This window comes from Heliconius melpomene, unplaced genomic scaffold (assembly GCF_056956725.1).
Source record: "Heliconius melpomene rosina isolate 202511_hmr_F unplaced genomic scaffold, ASM5695672v1 Hmr00218, whole genome shotgun sequence".
Classification (NCBI taxonomy): domain Eukaryota; kingdom Metazoa; phylum Arthropoda; class Insecta; order Lepidoptera; family Nymphalidae; genus Heliconius; species Heliconius melpomene.
The window spans coordinates 50731-76719 of NW_028181857.1; the positions used below are offsets into that span (position 1 = coordinate 50731).

The 25989-nt window shown below is 36.5% G+C and overlaps 1 long non-coding RNA gene across 11 annotated transcripts; it reads left to right on the forward strand.

The window, feature by feature from the left end:
- The first annotated feature begins 8863 nt into the window (after positions 1-8863).
- Positions 8864-21700, forward strand: LOC146526640 (uncharacterized). Of its 11 annotated transcripts, none has more exons than XR_014879370.1 (5): positions 8864-11050; positions 11485-11545; positions 14661-14857; positions 15164-15217; positions 15786-21700. It is a non-coding gene; the product is annotated as an uncharacterized LOC146526640 (long non-coding RNA). The 11 variants fall into 10 exon arrangements; XR_014879367.1 differs by having other exon boundaries at positions 8864-11055; positions 15109-15217; XR_014879373.1 differs by having other exon boundaries at positions 11485-11577; positions 15109-15217.
- The last annotated feature ends 4289 nt before the right edge of the window (positions 21701-25989 follow it).

The following is a 25989-nucleotide window of genomic DNA, read 5'->3' on the forward strand; positions in this document are numbered from 1 at the left end:
TTACAATATAACAATCAATTTAAACAATGAGCATTCTCAACTACTTGCGGCCTCTGATAAGGTGACTTTGCACGTACACTAAACTTATATTTTATTTTTCCTGTGCTATCTGAAGTACTAGGAATTCCTAACATTTCAGCCCATTCTGTGGCATCTGGTATAGCAATGATTTCTTCCTCTGCCTGACTATTCTCCTCCTCTTTGTTTCCATTGATATCATCCATATCTTTATCCATATCTACAACTATATTCACAGTAGTTATATTTGGTGATAAATGTTCACGATTATCATTTACCTCTCTCTCAGTTTGAGTTGCTGCTGGAGTCATTTTAATTAACTGGTCAATATGTCTATTAATAATCGTCCCCTCACTCGTCTTCACTTTATAATTAGATGGACCTGACTTTTCATTAATTACACCAGGAAGCCACCTTGGACCAGTTTGGTTGTAATTTCTATACATTACTTTCTGATTTACATTAGTTTGATGGGGTTTCTTTTGATTATTATTATAAATTTCCTGTTCATTTTTTGTATTTCTCAAATTATCTGGATGCAGAGTATCTAATAGAGTACGCAGACGCCTCTTCATTAGTAATTCTGATGGACTTTTATTAGTTGTTACGCATGGTATACTCCTAAGAGCTAGTAACAAATTAGGAATTTTAACAGCCCACGATAAGTTATCCATTTTATTGAGTTTTCCTTTTATCGTTTGAACCATGCGCTCAGCCAAACCATTAGTAGCTGGGTGGTAAGGTGCTGTCGTTACATGCCTAATATTATTGGCCTTCAAAAAATTCTGCATATCATTTGATGTAAAAGAAGTGCCATTGTCTGATACTAACACTTCACACAAACCATGGGTTGCAAATACTGATCTTAATAAGCTAATGGCTGTTGCAGACGTAGTATTATTTACCACAAACACTTCAGGCCATCTGGAGTATGCATCCACCATGATCAAGAAATATTTATTCTTATATGGTCCGGCCCAATCAATATGGATCCTTGACCAGGGTCTAGTGGGCGTAATCCACTCATGCACTACCTTAGGAGGCATATGTCGATTTTCTAAGCATTTCGAACAACTTCCAATCATTAATTCAATATCTTCACTGAGACCTGGTCACCACACGTAACTCCGAGCAACTGACTTTGTTTGAACTATTCCTGAATGTGCTTTATGTAGAACTTGTAATACATGTTGTCTAAGTGCACTCGGTATAAATACACGACAACCGAGAAGTATGCAATCGTCTTGCAGTGATAATTCAAGTTTATGTAACCAAAATGGACGGAGACATTTGTCATTAATTTTTGTTGGCCACCCATGCTTTATATAGTGCATTACTTGACATAAAGTTTTGTCTTGTTTTGTTGCTAAAGCAACGCGTTCGGCATCAAAAGGAAAATCAGCTGGTGCTTCAGCCATTAATAAAATATCACTCAAACTTTGCTCTGGTTGTTCGGCCACTGGCTGAGGCCATCTGCAAAGACTGTCGGCATATCCAATTTGAGATCCAGGTTTGTATACTATTTCATAATTATGTGCAGTCAATGCAATAGCAATTCTAGTTAGTCGAGGCGAGAGCATAGTTGGCATAGGTTTTTTAGGATCGAAAATGCCAAGTAGAGGTTTATGGTCCGTAACTATACGGAAACGCCTTGCCATCAGGTAATTATTAAATTTTGTTATACCGAACATAATAGACGCTGCCTCTTTATCAAGTTGCGAATAACGCCTTTCGTGTGAATGAAGAGTTCTAGATGCCATTGCTATTGGACGTTCTTCCATATCCTCCATTTCATGAGATAATACTGCCCCAACTCCATACTCTGAGCTGTCACAGGTGAGTATTAATGGTTTATTAACATCATAATGTACCAAGGTTACATCGAAGGTAAGTAAACTTTTAGCTGTTTCGAATGCACTCTGCTCTACTTTTGACCATTTCCAACTACTTTTCGCGTCCAATAAACGATGTAAAGGTTCTAATACCGTAGCTTTGTGTGGAACAAATCGCTCATAAAAATTGTATAGGCCAAGAAATGCTTGCAACTCTTTCTTGTTTTTCGGTGCAGGAGTCTTCACAATAGACTCCACCTTACTAGGTGCTGGGTGTATACCTTCTGAATCTATGACAAAACCAAGAAATTCAACCTTCTTCTGAGCAAATTTACATTTCATTTTGTTTAAGCGCAGTCCTGCTTTTTCTATTTTTCCAAGTACCATGTCTAAGCTTTCCAGCATTTCCGACATCGTAATGTCGTCGATCAATACTGCAACACCTGGAATGCCCGCTAATAACGAGGTCATTAAGCGCTGGAATATTCCTGGACAAGCTTTAACGCCAAATGCTAACCTGTGTACAGTGTATAGGCCTTTACAAGTATTTAAAGTAAGTAGTTTTGAAGTGTTATCGTCCACAACCACTTGGGTATATGCTCTGTCTAGGTCTAATGTTGTAAAAATTTTTCCACCGGCAACTGTGGCAAAAACTTCATTAGCCGTTGGCATCGGGTATGTATCTGATTCCGTCGCCTCGTTGCGGTAATCTCCGCATAGTCTTATTTCACCAGACTTTTTTACTATAGGTACCACAGGTGTAGCCCATTCTGAAAATGATACGGGACACAAAACTCCTTCGTGTTCTAATCTGTCTATCTCGTTTTCAACCCGTTCCCTAAGGGCATATGGCACAGGGCGAGCTTTTAAAAACCGAGGATTTGCACCAGATTTCACATGTATAGCAACGGGATTACCATTGTACGTACCAAGGCCATCTCTAAATACATTGGTATGCTTTGTTATTTATTACCTTCTGCAATTGCGCCAGATCATCGCTAGCAATGAAATTAATGTTCATTGTGATATCTAGAGGCGCGAGCCAATTGCGACCAAGTAGATTTGGACCGTTCCCTTTAGCTACTATCATTGTCAAATCTCTTAAGACATTCTTATAACGCACTGGCAATGTTGCCTGCCCAAGCAATTTTACAGGTGTTTCATTCCATGTACGCAATGATAACTGGATCTGCTCTCATGTGTTCTGCGGCAAGTGACTGCAGAGTGCACACTCCATGTGCGCTCATTGATGAGAGAGAAACTAGCCCCCGTATCGACTTGCATCCGCACGGGCATGTCAGCAATAAAAATATCAACTTCATAAGGTGGCACCCGCGTAGCACTCTGCATATTGTAAATACCATTTAATAGATCTCCATTATCTGCAATCTGTGTGAAATTAACGTCCTTCTGGTTAGACTTTTTCTTTTTAATACAAATTTTTTCAACGTGCCCTCGCTTCTTACAAAATCGGCAAATTGCGTTGACAAAACGACATTCTCCCGCGTGTCGGTTCCCACATCGGTAACACAACCGATTAGACACTGTTGTTTGTACGGCGTTAACGTCCATCGGCTCGTCGGCGTCGTCTTGCGATGTCCCGGCGCGCGCCCTTACGTCCGCGACGGCGCCGCTGTTGATGCCCGCGGTACCGTGTATCATGCGCACATCACGATCTGCACTTTCTGATGCTAACATTGCATTCACTACGTCCTGATAGTGTAAATTGTCGCGTTTTAATAGTTCGTATTGTAATCTACTGTCACTCATACCACACACGAGTTTGTCGCGTAACATTCTTTCTAAGTCTGTAAAATTACACTTGGCACTAAGTTTTCTCACATCTGCAATAAAGTCTGAAGCTAATTCACCGCGTTTTTGTTCCCGTTTATAAAACTTATATGACATTGTTATTTCATTTGGAGTAGGACTGTAATGCCTACTTAGAATTGCTTCTATTTCGGTAAAAGTCACATCGGTTGCTTTTCTAGGCGTAATCAACGCAACCAAAGTATCATACACTCGCGAACCACACACTGTGAAAAAATTAGCACGCTTAACATTGTCCACGATGACGCCATTTGCCTCGAAACAAAACTTCAATCGGTCTATGTAACTGTCCCAGTTAGCCGAGTCTGGATTGTATTCTTCAAATCTTATAGCTTTTTTATCCATTTTGTATAATTTTTAACTTCTCGTCGCCAATATTATATATGTAACGACAGCATTTTACCACCCAGCTACTAATGGTTTGGCTGAGCGCATGGTTCAGACGATAAAAGGAAAACTCAATAAAATGGATAACTTATCGTGGGCTGTTAAAAATCCTAATTTGTTACTAGCTCTTAGGAGTACACCATGCGTAACAACTAATAAAAGTCCATCAGAATTACTAATGAAGAGGCGTCTGCGTACTCTATTAGATACTTTGCATCCAGATAATTTGAGAAATACAAAAAATGAACAGAAAATTTATAATAATAATCAAAAGAAACCCCGTCAAACTAATGTAAATCAGAAAGTAATGTATAGAAATTACAACCAAACTGGTCCAAGGTGGCTTCCTGGTGTAATTAATGAAAAGTCAGGTCCATCTAATTATAAAGTGAAGACGAGTGAGGGGACGATTATTAATAGACATATTGACCAGTTAATTAAAATGACTCCAGCAGCAACTCAAACTGAGAGAGAGGTAAATGATAATCGTGAACATTTATCACCAAATATAACTACTGAGAATATAGATGTAGATATGGATAAAGATATGGACGATATCAATGGAAACAAAGAGGAGGAGAATAGTCAGGCAGAGGAAGAAATCATTGCTATACCAGATGCCACAGAGAGATTGAGAATGCTCATTGTTTAAATTGATTGTTATATTGTAATGTTATTTTGTGTTGATTTTTAAATTATTGTAAAGCTATCTTATTGGGGAGGTATGTCATATCTAAAGTCAAAGATTGTTATATACATTTAAATCTATATAACAATCTTTGACTTTAGATATGACACTCACCCTCTAAGGTACAGTTTATTGATTCTCCCTCACACAACTAACATTTCAAAACAAACAAAGGTTACAAGTCATACTGCTACCATTTCTAGGTTTCCTTATCCAATGTTACTCACACCCCCTTCACCAACCATAAAATTGTTCTAATCGAAAAGAATTGTGTAACGAATGCCCAATTATTAAGCTATGAATCTCTTCTTTCTTTTTTTTTGTCACTATGAATTATGCTCAACTGGCATGCTCGAAACGCCATATATCAAGAATCTAATTCAATTTCAAATTCACTAAGCCCTATATACATTGACAAGAATCATCTCAAGGCAAACTGGCACCCGTCTCTCCTCTAGCACACTAAGCACAACCACAGAACTCTTCAGAATCAGCCTGCATAGAACATCAACCACCTATGATCACCAGTAATCACTCACTCACTCATTCAACCATGAACATCACCCTTAAGGCGCCCAAAGTCATGTGATAAACAGTCTGAATCATTCCGGTTATTAGCACTTCTAAACCTCTCCACCTCCTCACACTATAGCTCAATATTATTGACAACAGAGTCAGTTTGATATAAAATAGTTTTGTATTATTCCAATATTTAAAGAAGATATTGCATCAGAAAGATTACGGGCTAACTTGGTAACCCCTGAAGTACATTGAGAAGGTGATGAGGTATCAGAGGCCATACTTTCAGATAATGCACCTTTGGGAAAAGTATCAAATCTAACTGTTAATCATTTAAATTTGTTTTTAACCAACTAGCATGACAGGTTGAATTATGAGAAGGAATATTATTTTGTGTACCTTTTTCAAGTTTGTCTAATCTCCAAAGAAATGCATTGTAACGCTCACCAGTAGAGGCACTCAGATACCTGGAGACACACAAAGACGCGTCGCGCATTGCAAGCAGAAGCGCGCATACACGTGCGGGGACGCGTCGCTCATCAGTATCAGAGGCGCGCAGACACGCGCGGGAACCGCATCGAGAGCAGTGGCGCTCAGGAACTTGTTGCGCATCGCGAGCAGTCTCGCAAACGCATCGCACATTGCGAGCAGAGGGTGTGCAGACGCACATCAAGATGCGCAGGAATGCGTCGTACATCGCGAGCTGAGGGCGTGCAGAGGCACACCAAGACGCCCAGGTAAGCGTTGCACGTCGCCGGCAGAGGAACACAGAGACGCGCGGGGACGCGTCACTTGTCGTGGGAGCAGAAGCACCTCATAGCGGCACGGCGGCGGCATGAATGTCCTGCAACAGAACCATGAAAGCACCAGCACGAGCGCTCGAGACACCCTTAGCGCTCAAGTCTCGTAACATGGCTTTCAAATGACTTAACCTATCTCGCTAACCGCGACCACGTGTCGTGTCCGGTCGACGTGATTTGTTTTGTGATTTACTTCCAGCATCACCCATATTTAACACTGTATTTCTATATAAGCAATAAATAATTTAAGAAAAGAGAAATGATGAAACTGGTGTTTTATTTGCTTTCACAAAAATAACAAAATTATAAAGTACAAGGATCTGGCCTGATGGGCTTAGATAGGTATCCCACTTCTGAAATTAGGTTTCAGAAGTGAAATATGAAAATAAAACTATACAACACTAATGTTACAAATACAATCTTATTTATTAAAAATCTAAATAACTATAAACTGAAGTATAAATAACTAGAAACTTATAAAAAACACCAACAACATTCGAAAACACATATAGGTATTTACTCAGTGTTAATTATAGCAGCTCTTTTGACCAATTCACATTATTTATTAATTAAAACATTTAAATTACTTTATAACTTGCTAATAATGATCTATTAACAACCTAATAACAAATCACATCGACTACAACACGTGTAACCTCAAGTATATGAGGGCCAAATATGTCTTCCCGCTAAAATTAGTAACTTAATAACAAATGAAAAGAGCGGGCTTTTTGATATTGACAGTGACATTGACATATTGCAGTACTATATTTGACAGTTGACATTTGTAGCACAGAAGTCTCCTAACTCGGCCATTCTGACTCTGCGTCGTCCCCGACGTAGCTGATCCAGTTGCCTGATCACATGCTGGTGCATCCCGATTAGCGATAAAACACGATAAATACAACTAAGTCCGTAATCTAGGAGTTATCGTGAAAAGAAACGTTTAAGACAGTTCCGGCCATTGACAGATTAAGTGTCAATAAGCCTGTCAAAATAACTAACAAAAAGTAAACATTACAATTCTTCTACAATTTAAATGCCCACCCGAATCATCTGTGTTCACAGGCGAGGCTGTTGCTTTGTTAGAAGCAGTCCTGTTTGCACATTCCCACAATTTTAAACAGACGGTTATTTTCACTGACTCACTAAGCTGCTTAATGGCCTTAAAGGGAAGCCCATTTTATAGTAGATTGAGATCTTCAATTGTTTTAAGGATTCGTAAAGAATTGTACTCTTGTCATCTAAAGGGTTTGGATGTTACTTTGGTGTGGATTCCAGGACATTCTGGAATCAGTGGGAATGAATCTGCAGACTCCTGCGCTAAATCAGCTATTCAGTGTGGCACATTAGACCATTTCTCCAATTCCGCCCAAGATCTGATGTCCCTTGCGGATATTCATCTGCATAAGTCCTGGAATAATTCCTGGAGTGAGTCAAAATCCCATAAAGGTAAGTATTACGCCCTTATTCAACCTGATATTCCTAGGCGACCTTGGTTTTATTCTCAAAGGTTTATTGAACGGAGGATTATTACAACAATCTGTCGCTTACGTCTTGGGCATGCTTCTACTCCTGTACATCTAGCTAAGATCAGGGTCAGGGACCACTCTCTGTGTGAATGTGGCCTGGACGACGGCTCCCCTTCCCACATCCTTTTCTCTTGTCCTAAGTTAACTCGTCCCTTATATGATGTCCTCCCTCATAAAGTCCCTCGTCCTTTAAATGTTCAGTGTTTGTTAATGTTTGTGTTTAGTCCTTTATGTAAATTTTTATGTAAATATATTAAACTTAACAAAATAAAACTTTAAATTAACCCCCATGTAAAATATTATTTATTACTAATCTAATGTGTTGTGTATATATTGTAAATTTGTGTTTGTTTTGTTTTAGGTGAAGGCTGTACTAACACAGGATCTCTTTTGGTTACATGTATTCTATAATTGTGTATATTTATCTTTTTTATTACCGGTCAATTTCCTTCGTGTGTTTTCCATACAACGTGACATTGGCGAAATGAATTGTGCTCAACTGGCACGCTTGAAACGCCATATTTCGAGAAATCAATCAATCTATTTTATTTTATTTGTAATATTATTATATCGAGCAAGTACATAAAATTAAACACTTTACAAAAACTAAAATTTATGGAACACCTTTCCACAATTTTTGGTAAAAATATAAAGAAATAAGAAAGATAGACAAAAAAAGAATAGCATTTTGTAGATTTACTTTAACAAATGTATTATTTATTGTTCCATTATAGAATGATTGAGAGACAATACAAAATTCGCATTATATTTACGCGGTGTATAACTGATAGTTGGCCTGTAGGATCTTTGATATTGTATGGGAGTATTAAAAATCATTTCTCGTCTAGGAGACTACTTCAATGTTGAAAATTTTAAAAACACCTTCGGATTTGTTTGTGCTGATTTTGGAATCGGTTCTTTACTTTTAGCAAGTATGTTTTATCTGTACATTATGTATTACTTAACTCTTTGCCATAAATGAAGGCTAAACGTTTGTGAAGCCTAGGAGTTTGTAAGCATTTGCCGAGCCATCACAAGCGTATGAAGCACATATTATAATAATATTCAAAAAAGGTTTTAAGCGTATAAATTTATAAATATTACATACAAATTTTAACAAATTAATCTTTGAAATATTCACTATTTTAGGTAAAAAAAATAATGATACAATAATATTTTAGATAAATGATTTATAACCTGTGATAATATGCTTATATTGAAGCATTAATTATCTGTGCGGACAATCGTCATCAGTAGACATGGGCCGTAACGTCTTTTAAGCATAACCGGTGATCACTAGTTTCGGGGTTACGCGTAGCTAGTTTCAGAAACTAGTTATTTCTGTAACTAGTTACAAATGTTTCATAAACAGTTGGAAGTTTAATACGATTACTTTTATAGTTATGATTGAAAACGTTTTAGGTTAAATTACAATATCTTGCTACTAAAATGTAATTATTTATTAATTTATTTTATATACAATTATTTTTATATATTTTTTTTATACACACTTTATTATATTATATATTTTTAATATATAGAATTTTATATAGTTTTTTCGCTGATCGTTTTTTAATAATATTTGATATATTTCATTACGGAGTGAAATTAAAATTCCAAATTAAGTGAAAACAAAAAATTTACACACAAAATACATTCAAAAAGAGTAATTTTACACTTACAGAATGGAAAAAGAAATTTAAAAATACAAAAAATAAAACATAAACGCGAAACTGACACGTAATAGCAAAATATTATGGTTTAAAATTGGATGAAACTTGAGACCAAACTTGAGGTAAAAACCAGATGGTTATGGGTTCAATCCCCACTCGAGGAGATGAAATATTTATTTAAATTAATATTTTCATTTCTTCGCTCTGGTGTCGAGGTAAAGCGCGGAGTTGAGTTCTGCCACTCAACACGCAATGCCTCCAGAATTTGGCAGAAAGTGGGGAACCTAGTGTAACAGAGTGTTACACTAGGTATTGAAGTTGATTTATTTATCTAGTATTTAAATTAAAATTAAATTTTAAAATTTTACTACTGAATATAAATAAATAATAAATAAATAAAGCCTTTATTCGCTGACCATTTCAGAATTTTTGTTTGCATAATTAAAATAAAGTATACAATAAAAATTTAAAAGACTTAAAATTAAAAACATTTAAAAAGTAATTAATTTTAGCAGCCTGCATTATTGCTATATAGCTAAACATAAAACAAAAAAAAATAACAAAATACAAAACCAAAATTAAGATCTTAAAAAAAGTTATAAAAATTGTAAGCACAGTTATGGATTCTTTATTACGTATATAAAATATTTTTTCTGTTGAGCTTTATACAAACGTAAGGAATCATTAAAAACATCAAATTCAGATTTTTGCGCTAATTTATTATCAACATTCAAAGTTCTATTAAGTGATGGGTGTAGGCCTCAATTTTTTGTAGCGAACCTCGTTTCTCGGAATTCTTAAAAGTCTTAGTAGATCGCATAAAAAATCCCAATGTGCTTAAAATATACAAGTGTGAAGTGAACGTCGCAAGTCGTCGCATTGTAACCGAACCTCTTTTAATAAATAATAAACATTAGGAAAGCTACGTCACGCTAAACAAAAAAAACTCGGAATTGGTTAAAATCCACCGTCGTGGCGCAGCGGCACAAGGGCGTGGCTGTAACGCGACGGTTGCGGGTTCGAGCCCCAATCGAGGAAATTAAATATTTATTTACATTTATTTTTTCATTTCTTCGCTCTGGTGTCGAGGCAGAATTTATTTTTTAATTATCGATATAAAATAATAATCGATCAAATTGCATTAATGCATACATATTAAACTACTGTCGTCTCTTTTTTTCTTGCGGAACGTACTAAAATAGAGCAAGATGCAACTACATAAGTGTCAATGTAGCTAATAAAAATAATATGGTTTTTTCTTGGAATTTTCATAAAACTATAAATAATATAGCTTAACTTCTGCGTTTACAGTTTAGAATCGCTTTTTCGTTTCATTGGGTGTATAATACAAAAAAGTACGATGTTTGTAGCTTTTCAATCAAATTCGCCTATTCTCGTCTCTATTTTTGTTGCGGTACGTACTATAATAGAGCGAGATACAACTGTGCTAGTGTCGATGTAACTTGATTAGTGGTTACTGCTTACTCTCATGAAACTACGTATGTGAAATAATGGCTATGTGTACAGACACATAACCACAACGCAACATGTATGTAGTTTCGAATAACCGCGTAGCTCACAATCACCGCGTAGCTCCGAATCATCACAATCACTAGTTTCGAGGACAGCCCGAAACTAGTTATGCCGTGATTTGGCTTGTAAGCAGTTTCTGAAACTAGTGACGCTACGTAACGCCCATGTCTAGTCATCAGTAATCTTGAATATCTTCTTGTTTCTACCTTTCCCTGTGTCCTCTGAACGACGCTAACGGGTAATGTAATGTACTTTTTTTTTTTATATTCATTTAAAACATAAATTTAACTTCATTTGTTTGTGTATTTACTTTATTTGGTAATTTCACGTTGCTTTGTGTTATTGTATAAGTTATGAATAATTATTTCGTAAATTTCAATTTATAAAGATGGCGACGAAAAAAACTTTAGTGTTTGTCGTGTCAGTTTTGAAATGTGATCTTTAATTACATTTATATAAATATTTAAAGTAATTATTACAAACGAAGCTAATAAAATTAGTTCAGCAATACAATATATTATATTTATTTTAATAGTACCTACCTACGGTAATGGCGGACTATGCTCATTGCAATTGTTAAGATTTCAAGTTATCATAACTTAGCTACAAATACTTAAATATTCTCTAGCTTATTCCATATTAGTGTTTGACAATTACTTATTTCATTTCCAGTTGTAATTTCAAAATGTATCGCCGCCACGTGCTGTCATGCTGTGTCGTCAGTCTTCTAAAAGTAAGTGTAAGCACATTCGAGCAGTTTCTAAAGTGAGTATTTTATTATTTATGATATTTTAAGAAATAAGAAATTAATGATTGAGGCCAATCTGGCGCAGGGGCACAGTGTGACAGTTTTATTTGGGTATAAAGGGTAATTTTAAGCTGTTATAATAACATTAACTAGGGGGCGCGAATCGGACCTCAATGTTGACTCGCTGCGGTAGTGTTCACATGTTGAGCGAAGCGAGCATCAATTGTTTTCTAAACTCAATTATAGTTGCATTAATGACCTGACCGGTATCTATAGCAGGCGCTCAGCATTACCCCGTTAAAGGAGACATGTAACCCTATGGGGAAATTTGTCACTTGATTATTCCTCAAGTTCATTGAATTTTTAGAATAGTTTCTCAACTATTCTTATTTAATTTGCAATTCTATTTGGTTTATAATGGTGGTATAAATTCCATAGTTACTTTGGAAAATCTTTTGGCTTACTTTTACTAAAACAAGAAATAACATTAATCTACTAGATGATTGATTATTCGTTTAAATTACATTGCAAGTTAAATAAAAGCTTTGAAAAACAGAATCGACTGACAGCCATATGTGTTGATGTCAATGACTAATTTAAGTAACTCGTTCAGAAACAGCCTTAAATGTAATGTTATTGATTGAATCAAATAATCCAATATCAAAATCAAATTCCAAATAATTTAATGAACCTAAGGAACCTAGGAAATATTTTCAATTCAAAATATTTCCTCCTCCTCCTTGCTTTAAAAGATGGTTTAAAATACAGATTTATTATAAATATAAGTATGGATATGGATTGCTTTATATTTGCAGACAAACTCATGCCTTGGAGTTCATTCAAATGCCGATAACTTTTTTTAATGAACAGATTTAGATGAAACAAACTTTAATGTTGAGTTAGTTATCGCATTACCGTAATACATACAGACAGACAGACAAGAAATTAAAAAAAATATTTTTGCTCTTTAAGTGTTCCTCTATCCATTTCAGTCAAAAATATTAAATGTACAGACAAAATATTTTCACTGTGTTATTATATATATAGTTTATAAAATTATATAAACAATATTACATCCCATCTTTATATTGCTGACTTTAAAATGATTGTCATTCAGCTACATTAATGTCGAACTAGAATATTGAAAACTAGTGAGAGTAAATAAATTTAATAGTAGTTTTTATTTTGTCCGCTTGGTCAATTGGAAACAATTACTGGTTTGTATATGAGCTTCTCACTTTTTGTGGGATGTTGTGGTCTTATAGCCCAACACTACATGTCTCAAGTGGACTCAAAGATAGAAATACATACATGAAGACCTCGTGTAGGTATGGAGAAAACCAAAACATAACTTTTAACTCATTGTTAAGTATAGTGACGTTTTTCCATTAAAAGATATTTGATATTGTTGTCTATCACTGCTGCTGCTGTGGAAACAGCTTGCCTTTCTTCTTTTGGCTACTTTGACCTATTTATGGTATTAATTATATATTATTACATCAATTGCATTTTGTCTTGCAAAAGCAAGGGATTCATGCTATCTCCATATAACTTAAGCCCTAAAATTTACCAATTTGAAAATGTTATGTATGTTAAGAAATATTAATAATTTTATCAAAATGGGTGGTGTACATAATATTAATCGGTACTAGAAATAGGCTTAAACTTATCACACTTGTAATTGGATTGCATAAAGTCCATAATTCTTGTATGGGACAATATGTATGCTTTTACCTGTTGTAACTGTTGAGTTTCTTGCCGGCTCTTCTCAGCAGAACTACCTTCAAACCGTTGGTAGCTTTTAGTTGACATGTACATTCAACGATTCAAAAGTGCTTTTATAGTTTATTTGAATAAAGAATATTTTGAATTTGAAGTGAGTGATTTGAGTGAAGAGAATGTTCTATATCACAATTTAAGAGTTGGAAAAAGATGTATATGTATTTAGAAAGAATAGAATAGAAAAAAACTTTATTGCACACAAAAATACATATAACATAAAAAGAAACAATATATTTTTATAAAATGTATTGCAAAGGCGGCCTTATTGCTTCAAGCAATCTCTTCCAGGCAACCCTTGTAAAATAAAGGACTAAAAATAAAGAAATGTGAATAATGTTATAGTGCAAAAAAAATACAGTATTTTTTTAATATATATATTATATGTATATATATATATATATATCTTTAGTCGTTATATATATATATATATATAACGACTAAAGATAAACTAGTTATATTTTGAAAAGATACTTTTTTAACCGATTCTTAAAAATATTAAGCGATTTAGAATGACGTATTTCGGAAGGAAGTTCATTCCAGAGAATAGCAGATTTTACAGTGAAGGAATTGGAATAGAATTGGGTACGGCAAGTTGGAAATTTAAGAATATTATCGCTCCTGGACCTAAGTTCAAGGCGTAGGCTAGAATCGGAGCCGCGGAAGCAGAAACGATTTTTTAAATAAGCAGGATAGAGAGGATTATAAAGGATTGAATAGAGGAGAGTAAGCATCCGGAAGTTACGGCGATGTCTGATAGGAAGCCATCCAAGCTGACGACGTGTATTTAGTGTTATTTCTAAACGAATTATTTCATAAATGATAGAATTACTTTGAAATTAAATGCTCACTCCATTATTATTTATAACTTGACTTCCCTTTGAATTTCCTGTGCTGTTTCTTCTCAGTTCTTAGACAGCAACTATTGAAAGAGTGGTAAATTAATCAACATTGGTTAATTTACATTGTAAATAAAATTATTTGACTTAGAAGGAGTACAACGGGACCCTATTACCTTTATACTTCCTACTAATAATGTAAGCAAAGAATGCCTATAAAAACTAATGACTAATTTCTATATTATTAGCTGCATTCTAATCAAGTGGTGTAGTAGTACAGTCTGATATGTGATGGTCATGGGTTTGATTCCTACTTCTGGTGATGGATTGTTTAAATTTTCTTGCTCGGGTAACCTGGAGGGAGCGGGGACAAGATTTGCCACTTAATGTGAAATATCTTACATTGGAACAGAAAGTGGTGCTAGAACTGTGTAATCATGGTTATAAATTAAAATTAAAAATTAAACACATACGTTTTGCAGTTGGCGGTGACGGAGAGTGTATTGAAGCATACAAATGCTATTGTCCGGCGCTGCTCGCGACTCATCGTACCGGCTGCTTCCTGCATCTAATATGTCTATGTCAAATGTCGAAACTATCAAAAATCTTCAAAAAAGTTGACAAAAATAGTTCTTCACAGTGATTCTGATGTGCGAAGGAACAAAAGGAACTGTGAAAGGTATATAAAATGTCTTTTTACTTTCAGTGTGTGTTGAGTGTTCCCACACTCAACAGGGTGGCAAGAGAACCTGGGAACTCAGCTTAACAAAAAGTTGAGTTCCATGTATTCATATTTTGTAAGTTCATGTATGCATTGTGCATATATATATATATATTTAATTACCTAAAATTTTTTGATAAAAACATTGGATTGAGGCTGTCCACCCCCTCAACCGAAAAGTAATAAATGCTTATTTAACGTTATTACAGGAAAAAATACAATTTGAGATTACAGATTGTATTTTTTCCTGGTTCCTAATTACAGAGAGCGACGAGGACGGGAGCGGGCGAGGGGAGAAGGGACCGCCGCGAACATCTGGTAAGCTTATTCATAATTACTTTCTCTTATTATATTATGTGGATGTTTCATTAAATACGGTATTATATTTATCGGTTTGATAGTTATGTATTGAAAATAAAATGGTGCATGATAAATGAAGTTGCCCTCCCTTAGCTACTGTGCTATTAGTAGAGTATCTGGAAAATATTTTCTGGCCTGGACTTCAGCTTTGAACAGATATGTTCGTGTAAATGTTGTTTTTTAAGGTTTCGTATCTTTAAAGGAAAAAAGGAACAAAGTGATCTTATAAAGATCACTTTGTTGTCTGTCTGTCTTTTTGTCAAGAGTCTTTATCTCAGAAATGCTTGGAAATATAGAGTTGAAATTTAAATTTGATTTCCTGAAAAAACCACCAACCACTTCTTCGCCCTGGTATCGAGGCAAAGCACTAACTCGCAATATCTGTACAATTTGGCAGAAAGTAGGGAAGGGAGTGTCTTAACACTAGGTTCCTTTTGCCTACCTGCTGTGTGCGGGATACAGCGTGATACTGATAATTAATCAGTTTTTCATAAATAATAATGTTTGTTTATTATTTATATTAAAGATATGCGGCGTTGTACGAGAGGCGCCTCTGAAGATATAACCAAGATAAGATGTAAAAAATATATTAACAATTATTTATAGCACATGTAGTACAATCTCAGTAATCCCAGGAACTACTTTATGAATAGTCTGTTTATGGAAGTAGGCTGTTGGCTAGAGCCTAATAACTTTCACCAGTGAACATTTCTTTATTGTTTTCTCTTATGTCATTAATTTAAGAAATATATTATTTTTAACTTAACCTTTGCTTGAGTTGGAATAACTTACATTTTTTATTTAGATTACTGAGATTGTTCTATTATGATTAATTAATTAAACGTACTAGTAATCGTATTTTAGTTATAGTTATAAATAGTATTATTATCATTAACACTAGAAGCGCCGCCGTCCCATTTTTGACCCAAACGCAAGGTTGATTGTATATAACTTTTTTATTTGTTAATTTATGAAGATGAAATTTTTTTACTATTACCATTTTTACACCTTTATTTAATTAAAAATATAAATAATTTTATAGCAGTCATACTTTTTGAAAAAAAATGAGATTACCTAGAGCTGCCGCTGGGTCATTTTTGTCCCGCCATTATTATTTTATTATTTGAGGGTATAATTGATTTTATTATTTGAGGGAGGCAATGCGGGGGCGGGAAAAAATTGAATAGTAGTTAGTAAATCAAAGACGTGCTTCCCAATTAACGTTTATTGCAAGACTGGCTATGCACAATTGCGTTTACCTAGTTATGCCAACACATCACCTTCACCCTAAATTAAAGACATATAACAATGAATACTTAAATTAATACTTACTTAAATTACAACTAATACTTAATTAATACTTAATAAATACTTAAATTAATTAGAGATATTAATCAATTCAAAGCCGTAACGTTGGGGAGGTTTACGGTTTCTAATGGCCTTAGGTGATTCCCGTGAACATTGAGGAATATCGCTACTATTTTTATTACATGATGCATCGGGGCTCGGTGTTGGTAATTCCACCGATTGGTTCTTATCATCCGAACCGGGCGAGTCCGACGACTGAACCTCATTTTGTTCGTGCACCACTTGACTGTCGGCCGTGCCGCCTTCCGACACCACCTCTCTAGTCACAGCACCCCCCAAAGCTACTTACCCGTGATTGCCTTGCTACCGGCAGCTCATATCTGCGCTTCAATTGATCAACATGCCTATGTACGTCGGTTCCAAATTCCGATCTAATTGTGTAATCCGAACTACCTAATTTGCTCTCTACCCGTCCTGCCACCCATTTGTTAGGACCCCTATAATTTCTGTACCATACTGCATCATCTGGTGCCATCTGTCGGTGCGCTCCGCCTAATGCGTTCTCAATTCGAGCCTGTTGAGTCTGAACACGCGCTTCCCGATCCGGTTTTAACACGTCTAATCTCATTCTTAATTTCCTACCTAGTAAAATCTTTGCAGGACTCTCACCCGTTGTATAGTGCTCTGTATTCCGATAAGATAACAAGAATCTACACAAAGCTGTATCAGGATTTAATTTCTGTAACAGAGCTTTTTTAATAACACGTTTGCAAATTTTTACGGCATTTTCTGCAGCTCCGTTAGAAGCTGGATGATAAGGTGCGGAGAATAATTGTTCAATACCATTACTACGTAGGAATGTTCGAAATTCATCACTCGAGAATACGGTAGCGTTATCGCTGACTACTTGACGGGGAAGACCGAATCTCGCCCATATGTTTCTTAATACGGCTATCACGGCATGCGAAGTTGTCCGTGTCATATTTATAGCTTCGATCCACTTAGAACAAGAATCAACAATGATTAAATAATTTAAACCCGCTATAGGACCTAAAAAATCTAAGTGTAATCTTGACCAGGGTCGGTTAGGGTAAGGCCAGGAGTGTGGTGCCTGTTGGCGCGGTGCCTCCGCCGCGGTGGCGCATACTTCGCAAGCACGGCACACTGCCTCCACCTGTTCATCCACTCCCGGCCACCAAACATAACTCCTAGCTAACGCTTCAGTTTTCACTATTCCCATGTGGGGTTCGTGTAATTCCCTCAGAACTCTGTCCCTGCAGTTAGAAGGTATTACTATTCTATGTCCCCATAAAATACACCCTAACTCGGTATATAATTCTTCTTTACGATTAAAAAACGGTTTTAATTCTCTTATGTCTACTTCGTGTGGCCACCCGTCTTGAATAAAACTCAAAACACGACTCAAAATCGGATTGGAGGAAGTCTCTTTTTTTAAAAGTCTATAATCTAACAGAAGAGCTACGGTTGCAAAATGAAGGTATGTCTGTTCTGGTAATTCTTCAGTATTTACTGTGTTCTCCTTATGCGATCTAATCAAACGTGAGAGTACATCAGCTACATTCCTACTCGTATTCACAAATTCTATTTTAAAATCATACGCTGACAATTTAATTGCCCACCTCTGTAAACGACTCGCAGCTGTACTCGGGATACCCATGTTAGGTCCAAATATGCTCACTAACGGCTTGTGATCGGTCTGTAGGGTAAATTTACGACCGTATAGATATTGATGAAACTTATCCACCGCAAATATAATAGCTAACGCCTCTTTATGTATTTGACTGTAATGTTTTTCCGCGCATGTGAGGACTCGTGACGCATACGCAACGACTCGTTCCCGTCCTCCCGATTCACGCAGTGCTAGAATGGCACCAATGCCGTGTTCGCTCGCGTCGCATGTGAGAATTGTTTCTAAATTCATGTCATAGTGTGCCAATACTTCGGTGCTACATAACATTTTCTTAACTCGTTCAAAAGCTATATTCTGACTTTTACCCCATATGAAATGTTTCCCCTTTTTGAGCAACCCATACAATGGACTTAAATACGAACTCAGATTTTTTAAAAATTTACCTTAAAAATTGACCATCCCTAAAAAAGATTTAAGTTCACTAATGTTAGTAGGAGGCGGCATTGAAACAATAGCTTCTATTTTGTCTTTATCGACTTCAAGTCCGTTTTTACTTATTATAAAACCTAAATACTTGACATCATTTGCAAGAAATTTACACTTATTGCGCTTAATTTTCAACCCGTTAGTTTCTAAAATGTGCAATACCTTATCTATGGTTTCTAAATGCGTTTTCAAGTCCTTATTTGTAATTAAAATATCGTCATAAAATATAAGCGTGTTAGGTATATTTTTTAAAAGATTTGACATGAATTTTTGAAAAATACCGGGACTCGAAGATAGCCCGTATACCAAACGTTTATATTTAAATAATCCACGATGCGTGTTTATGACCGTATAATCCCTAGATGACTCATCGAGCTCCAGCTGATTATACGCTTGTGAGAGATCTAGCTTTGTATACCAAACTTGCCCCGACAGTTCGCTAAATAAATCATCTAATTTTGGAACCGGGTACCTGTCAACCATTAAAACACGATTGAGCGTTACCTTATAGTCGGCGCATATGCTAATGCCCCCGTCCGCCTTACGAGCTATGACTAGAGGCGTGGCCCAGTCGGAGTGGTCAACCGGCTCGATGACGTTGGCGGCCAGCATGCCATCTAACTCGGTGTCGACCCGGTCGCGCACCGCGTACGGCAGCGCTCGCGCGCGACAGTATACGGGTTGCGCTCCCGCCCGCACACATAGGCTCACCGTTCCACCATTGAACCGCCCCAACGTGTCATCAAATAATGCTTTATGTCTGGAAATTATAGAATTAATAATTTTATCTTTATCATAAACATTTGTTTTTAGAGAATTTACACACAATTTAGGTATTTCAATACCTAACTCGGCTAGCCATTGCCGCCCTAGTAAATTAGTTGTTCCATTAATAAAAATGTACAAATCTAACATTTTCGTTACATTTTTATACTTCACATTTACTTCTATATAAACTAATGGTTTTACAAGGGATCCGTCGTAAAAACTCAATTTGATACGGCACGGTTTTATCATAATATTATTAAAATGTTTATTATAAATATCAAAACTAATACACGACAACGGAGCTCCCGTATCTATTTCCATTTTTTAAAAAATATCATTAACTAAAATAGTGATATGTACCGGCTTGTATTGCGTTAGCGACATTTGATACATTGGCTCGTCACCTTCTTCACAGAATTGAAGGTCACTACTCTGTGCCCTATAGTGACTCCGTCCTACCTTTTCTGACGCTGCATGCATCTTCAACGAGTCATCCTCAGATTGCGTCACCCAGTAGGTACTGGCCGACCTGCCATACGAATGGCCTCCACGACCACGTGCGCTGGCGTCACCCCGCCCGCCGCGGCTCCCCGCGCTGTCCCGCCATTCTCCACGTGGCGTTAAAACGTTCTTATTTTTTAAAAGAAATGATTTTTCCGTTAATTGCACGGCCTGCCTCGCTTGTTGAGAATTTTCTAATAATTTTTTCCACGTACTCCGCAATGGACTCCCCCGTCAACTGTCTCCGTTGTCTAAATCTATACCTCTCCGCCATTACTGAAGGCTTCGGCTGTAAATGTTCTTGCAGAAGATTTATAGCTTCCGAATATTTTAACGCTGATGGTTTTAACGGACACGCTAAACTCGACAACAGCTCGTAGGCTGCCTCGCCCATTAACGATATAAGCGTTGGTAATTTTAATTCCTCCTTAATATTGTTTGCCACAAAATACATTTCCATTCTTTCTGTATATGCTAACCAGTTCCCGGTTGTTAAATTAAATTCACTGATTTTACCGACCGACATTTTTAATATATTAAACCGGTTTGTCCTCGTCGCCACTAGTAAATCAAAGACGTGCTTCCCAATTAACGTTTATTGCAAGACTGGCTATGCACAATTGCGTTTACCTAGTAATGCCAACACATCAGTAGTTTTAGCAGTCAATGCCTAAGTTTTTAGGGTTCTGTAGCTTTTAAGGAAAAAAAAACCCTTATAAGATCATTTTTTTGTCCATCCGTCTGTCTGTGCCTTTATCTCAGGAATGCTTGGAGAAATCGAGTTGATATTGATATGAGTATATGAATATCAACTATATGACGATCTACAGTCCCTTGATTTCCTGAAAAAGCGCCCTTAAAAAAACATATGGCCATTTATATAGTAAAAAACGTGTATTTCGACACTATAAAGGGAATCAAATTAATAAGGTACTTTCAGTTAACTTAGAATTATGAAACTTGGCAGCTAGCATCTACATGTAGTACTAGTACAGGAAAAAATCTGAAAACTATACATTTATGTATAAATCTTAAAAAATAATAGCCTAAAAAGTGGGGTGAAATTGGTGTCAATACAAAATTTTGCCGCTAGTCCATGTGAGGTATTAGATGAAAGGATGACTAAGCTAGGCTTCAATTTCAGAAAAACACTTGATACCAAATGTGGGCAATTGTAGGGTAGGTAGAGGGAACCTGGGAACCTAGTGCTATGCACTCCGCTGGCATTTTCCGCCGAATTCTGGAGGCGTTACCACGCAATATTATAAATCATCTGTGATGTATCACTGATGAAGAATATATTAATGCATTACTTGGCCTACTAATAATATTAAGTAATTTCAATAATTTATAATTTTGTAAGAGTTATTCAGTTAGTTGTCACGACCTTAGAACGTATTAGAAATATTTTATTCTTTCTTGGTTAAATAATAAGAATTGATTATTAAAGATGGTCTACATATTTTACGAATTATTTTTATAATATTTTTTGTATTATACCAACAATTAACATAATAAGTAGAATCGGACAAATTTGACACGACGGCGGTTCAATCTTCGGCACTTCTAGTGTTAATATAAATTTGTAAGTCGGTTGTGGGTTGTGTTCCCATTTGCAATTTCTATAATCTTTAATTATTAGTAAATAATGAAATGCAACTTTTATACCTAAGTATTATTATACTGTAATTTTTTTTTATGAAGGAATTAAAGTATTAAAAAAAACAGATTTTTTTTAAAGACATCTTTAGATATAATTCCCATATACGAGAAATAACTATTATTTAATTTTCCTGTTGTTGAGTCCCGCACCTCTTAGAACTATAGAAGTTTTTAACATTATTTTTTATTATTTATAGGTATGATGTATGTAGTAGTAGTAGTAGTAGTAGTAGTAGTAGTAGTAGTAGTAGTAGTAGTCGTCGTCGTCGTCGTCTTAGAAGTCTAGTAGACATGTTTTACTTTTTAATGTGTTACAACATTTTTATGTTAGAAATCTCTATTGAAATGAATATGTTTTTATATTTTCTACTTTGAACGTCATATTATATTAATATGTAGTACGGGATGAGTGTTTATAAATGAAAACTCATGGCCACTCTTTTTAAATGCCAACATTTGTTACAAATTACAATTAACAATTTTAACTTAGAAATAGAGCAACTCATTTCATCAAAACCCTGGTTTCTGCTTGTTGCACATTCTTTGTCTTATCAAAGAACCTGATACATTTAGTTTTACTACTATTTAAAAGCAAGTTATTGGCACTAAACCAGTGTAATATCCTAGAAAGAGCACTGTTTACATCGTCAATTTCCAATTGCCGTCTATTAACCTTAAAAACTAAAGATGTATCATCTGCAAACAACACTATTTCTCAGATATCTCTCATAAGGTGAGGTAAGTCATTAATGTACAAAAGGAACAAAAACGGACCCAGAATAGAGCCTTGTGGCACCCCCAATGCTACAGGTGACCCGTGTGATAGTTTCCCGTTGACATTTACTTTTTGAATCCTATCACTTAAATAAGAAGTGAGAAGATCCAAAGCAATGCCTCTTATACCATAGTGGTGTAGCTTCCTGATAAGAGTTTTATGCTGCACACAATCAAATGCTTTGGACAAGTCACAAAACACCCCAAAGGCATCACGTGACTCCTCCCAAGCCGCGAATACACTCTCTAATAATTTGACCCCAGCATCAGATGTTGACCTTCCACGAGTGAAACCAAATTGACCTGTGTGCAGTAATTTATTTTTTATTAAAATAAGTAAGAAGCTGACTGAGTATCAGCTTTTCAAAAATTTTACTAAACGTAGGTAGTACTGAAATCGGTCTGAAATTTGTAGGGTCTTGCGTACTACCTGATTTAAACAATGAAGTTATTTTACTATATTTCATCAAATCAGGAAACACTCCACAATCAATACATCTATTAAAAATTGTAACTAAATCAGGAATGAAAATATCAATTAAAGAATTTATGATATTAACTGAGACACCCCGCAAGTCGGCTGTCTTTTTCATACTAATTGATTTGAAAGCTACACTAATGTCTGAATAATTTACATGACGGAAAACGAAACCATTATAAAATTCGGGAACATTGTCTTTAATTAACGATTCTGCAATAGTGGTAGAAGAACCTAAATCGTTTGTTAGACTGACTGGGAAAGTAGAGAAAAACTTTTCAAATGCAATGGCCACTTCCAAATCGGAATCAACAATGTGACCGTCAATACTAAGTTTAAAATTAGAATCTTTCACCCTAGTTCTCCCAGTCTCGGCATTAACAACCTTCCAAGTGGCTTCAATTTTATTATTACTATTTCAGATTTTGTTTAATAAATAAAGATTTTGCAATTTTGCAAACACTTTTGAAAATTTTAGAGCAAGATTTTAAGTACTCTTTAAACTCTTCACCACTATTAAACTGTTTTTCATAATATAACATATACAGTGTCTCCCTACTCTTATAAATACCTGCTGTGGCCCAGTCACCAAAGATAGGACTATCGGTAATTGTAATCTCTTTGGGAGTAAATATTGAATGAAATTTATTAATAAAAGAGTAAAAAAAGAATTGTACAAAGAATTGGGAGGTAAAGTTATATCTAAAACTGGTAAATTAGTTAGTAAACTAACTCTCATACGTTCCAAACGACTAGCTGTGACAGGTACAAAAGCAATTTTTCTCTTAGCCACCTGTTTTTTCTTACTAGAGAATTCTACTAGCTGACCAGAGTGGTCAGAATCCAATTTATTAATAATGCTTTTGTAGCATGGAATAATGTCAGTAAATATGTTATCTATACAAGTACTAGTCGTAGGAGTTATTCTGGTTGGCTCCATAAATAAATTAAGTAAATTGTGTGACTTAAAAAGACTTAATAAATTTATGGTGGGGCTTAAACTTTCCAAAATATTAACATTAAAGTCCCCACACACTAACAAAGGCTTACCCGACTTGGTAAGTTTGCTTAAGGCCTCATCCATTACTTCTAAAAATAATTTTAAATTGGCAGAGGGAGGTCTGTATACACATATAACAATGAATTGCTCTAGTTGAACACACGCTAATTCGATAGAACATTCTACAGAAAGGGACACAATATCTTTCCGTTCCTTGAACTTAAGGTTCTTGTTTAATATAATAAGCGACCCCCCGTGTATTGTGTTGATTCTGCAGAATGAGCTTCCTACCCGGTGGTTTCTGAAATTAAACATGAGCTGGTTTACCTTTAACCAATGTTCAGTAATACACAAAATACTAATTTCCTCCGAGTTCATGAATAATTCCAGCTCTAGCTGCTTGCCCCCCGTCAAGCAACGGATGTTCTGATGAACTAATCTAATAGACTTAACATTTTTATTATTATTTTTGCATGGATATTGTGATGATGTGCAGTGTGCGTTATTATTGTTGTAATTTAATTGTAAAGCTAGCTGGAGGGAAGAGCTCAAAGGGATATTTAATAATAAATTAGAGCTAGAGGTTGCTACCTCTGTTGTCTGAGAAATTAATTTAAATGTTGAGAAATGTCAACAGAGTGTAAATTCTTCTTCTTCTTCCTGGCATTAATCCCGGCTATTACCAGGGTCTGCCTTCCTACTTAACCTACTCCACTTTGCACGATCTTTTGCGTCCTCGGTGGTTAGACCATTGGCTCTCATGTCCTGCATCACGACATCCAACCAGCGCTTCCTTGGGCGTCCGGGAGGTCGCGCCCCAGGAACTGGTATAGCAAGGCACTTGCGTCCGACATAGTTCTTAGGCCGGCGCGTAACGTGGCCAAACCATCTCAAGCGACGCTCTTGGAGCTTATCCGCTACGTCACGGACCCCAAGACTACCTCGAATGAATGTGTTGCGCATGCGGTCAGACCGCGTTACGCCGCACATCCACCTCAGCATCTTCATTTCCGTGACGTGAAGCTCCTGAGTGTGCCGAGATAGTGCTGGCCAACATTCGCTGCCGTATAAAAGAACCGGTCGGACGATGCTCTTGTACATCAGCCCCTTGAGCTTGGGCGGTATTCTGCGGTCGCAGACCACACCAGTGGTCCTCCCGCCATTTGGCCCAGGCAGCGCTTATCCGGCCATGGACATCGTGGTCGATGCCTCCAGACTCGTGCATAACAGATCCAAGGTACCTGAACTTCTCCGACTTAACGGCTGGCTCAGGACCTATAAGGATGGTGCTCGAGTCCCGGCTCCCGCAGGCCATGTACTCTGTCTTCGACACATTTAGTTTAAGACTTAGAAGAGGTTCACTTTACGCTCCAGCGTCAGTCGGTTCTCGGCAATGAGTGCTATGTCGTCGGCATACATCATCAGCCATGGAGGCTGGTCCTGGATGTGAGCCGAGACAGTATCGAGCACTACATTGAATAAGAACGGCATAAGAGCCGAGCCCTGGTGAACCCCCACTGTAATCGGGAAGGGTCTAGTGTCGCCAACAGCAGTCCTAACCATAGAAGCGGAATCGTGGTACATGTCTCTGATAATCTCAATATAGGCCTCAGGGATCCCTTTGGATCGCAATGCCCACCAGATACACTGACGAGGCACACAGTCAAAGGCCTTCTGCAGATCTAAAAAGGCCACGTGCAGAGCTCTCCTTTTTTCCCTGTATGCCTCCATCAAAGTTCTGAGGGCGAAAATGGCGTCCATGGTGCCCGATCCTGGCTGAAATCCATATTGAGACTCAGAGACAGTACACTCTCGGCGGAGCCTGAGGTCGATCATGCGCTCGAAGAGCTTCATGATATGACTCATAAGCTTAATGCCCCTATAACTACCACAATCTTGAACACTGCCCCTTCCCTTGTAAATAGGGGTAATAAAGCTAAGCCGCCACTGATGCGGCATCTTACCAGTGTTCAAGATATGGTTAAAAAGGTCAGTAAGCATGAGCACACCAAGAGAGCCCAACGATTTCCACGCTTCGATCGGAATGTCGTCAGGTCCCACCGCTTTTCCGTTCTTCATGCGTCGAAGGCAATTACGTGTTT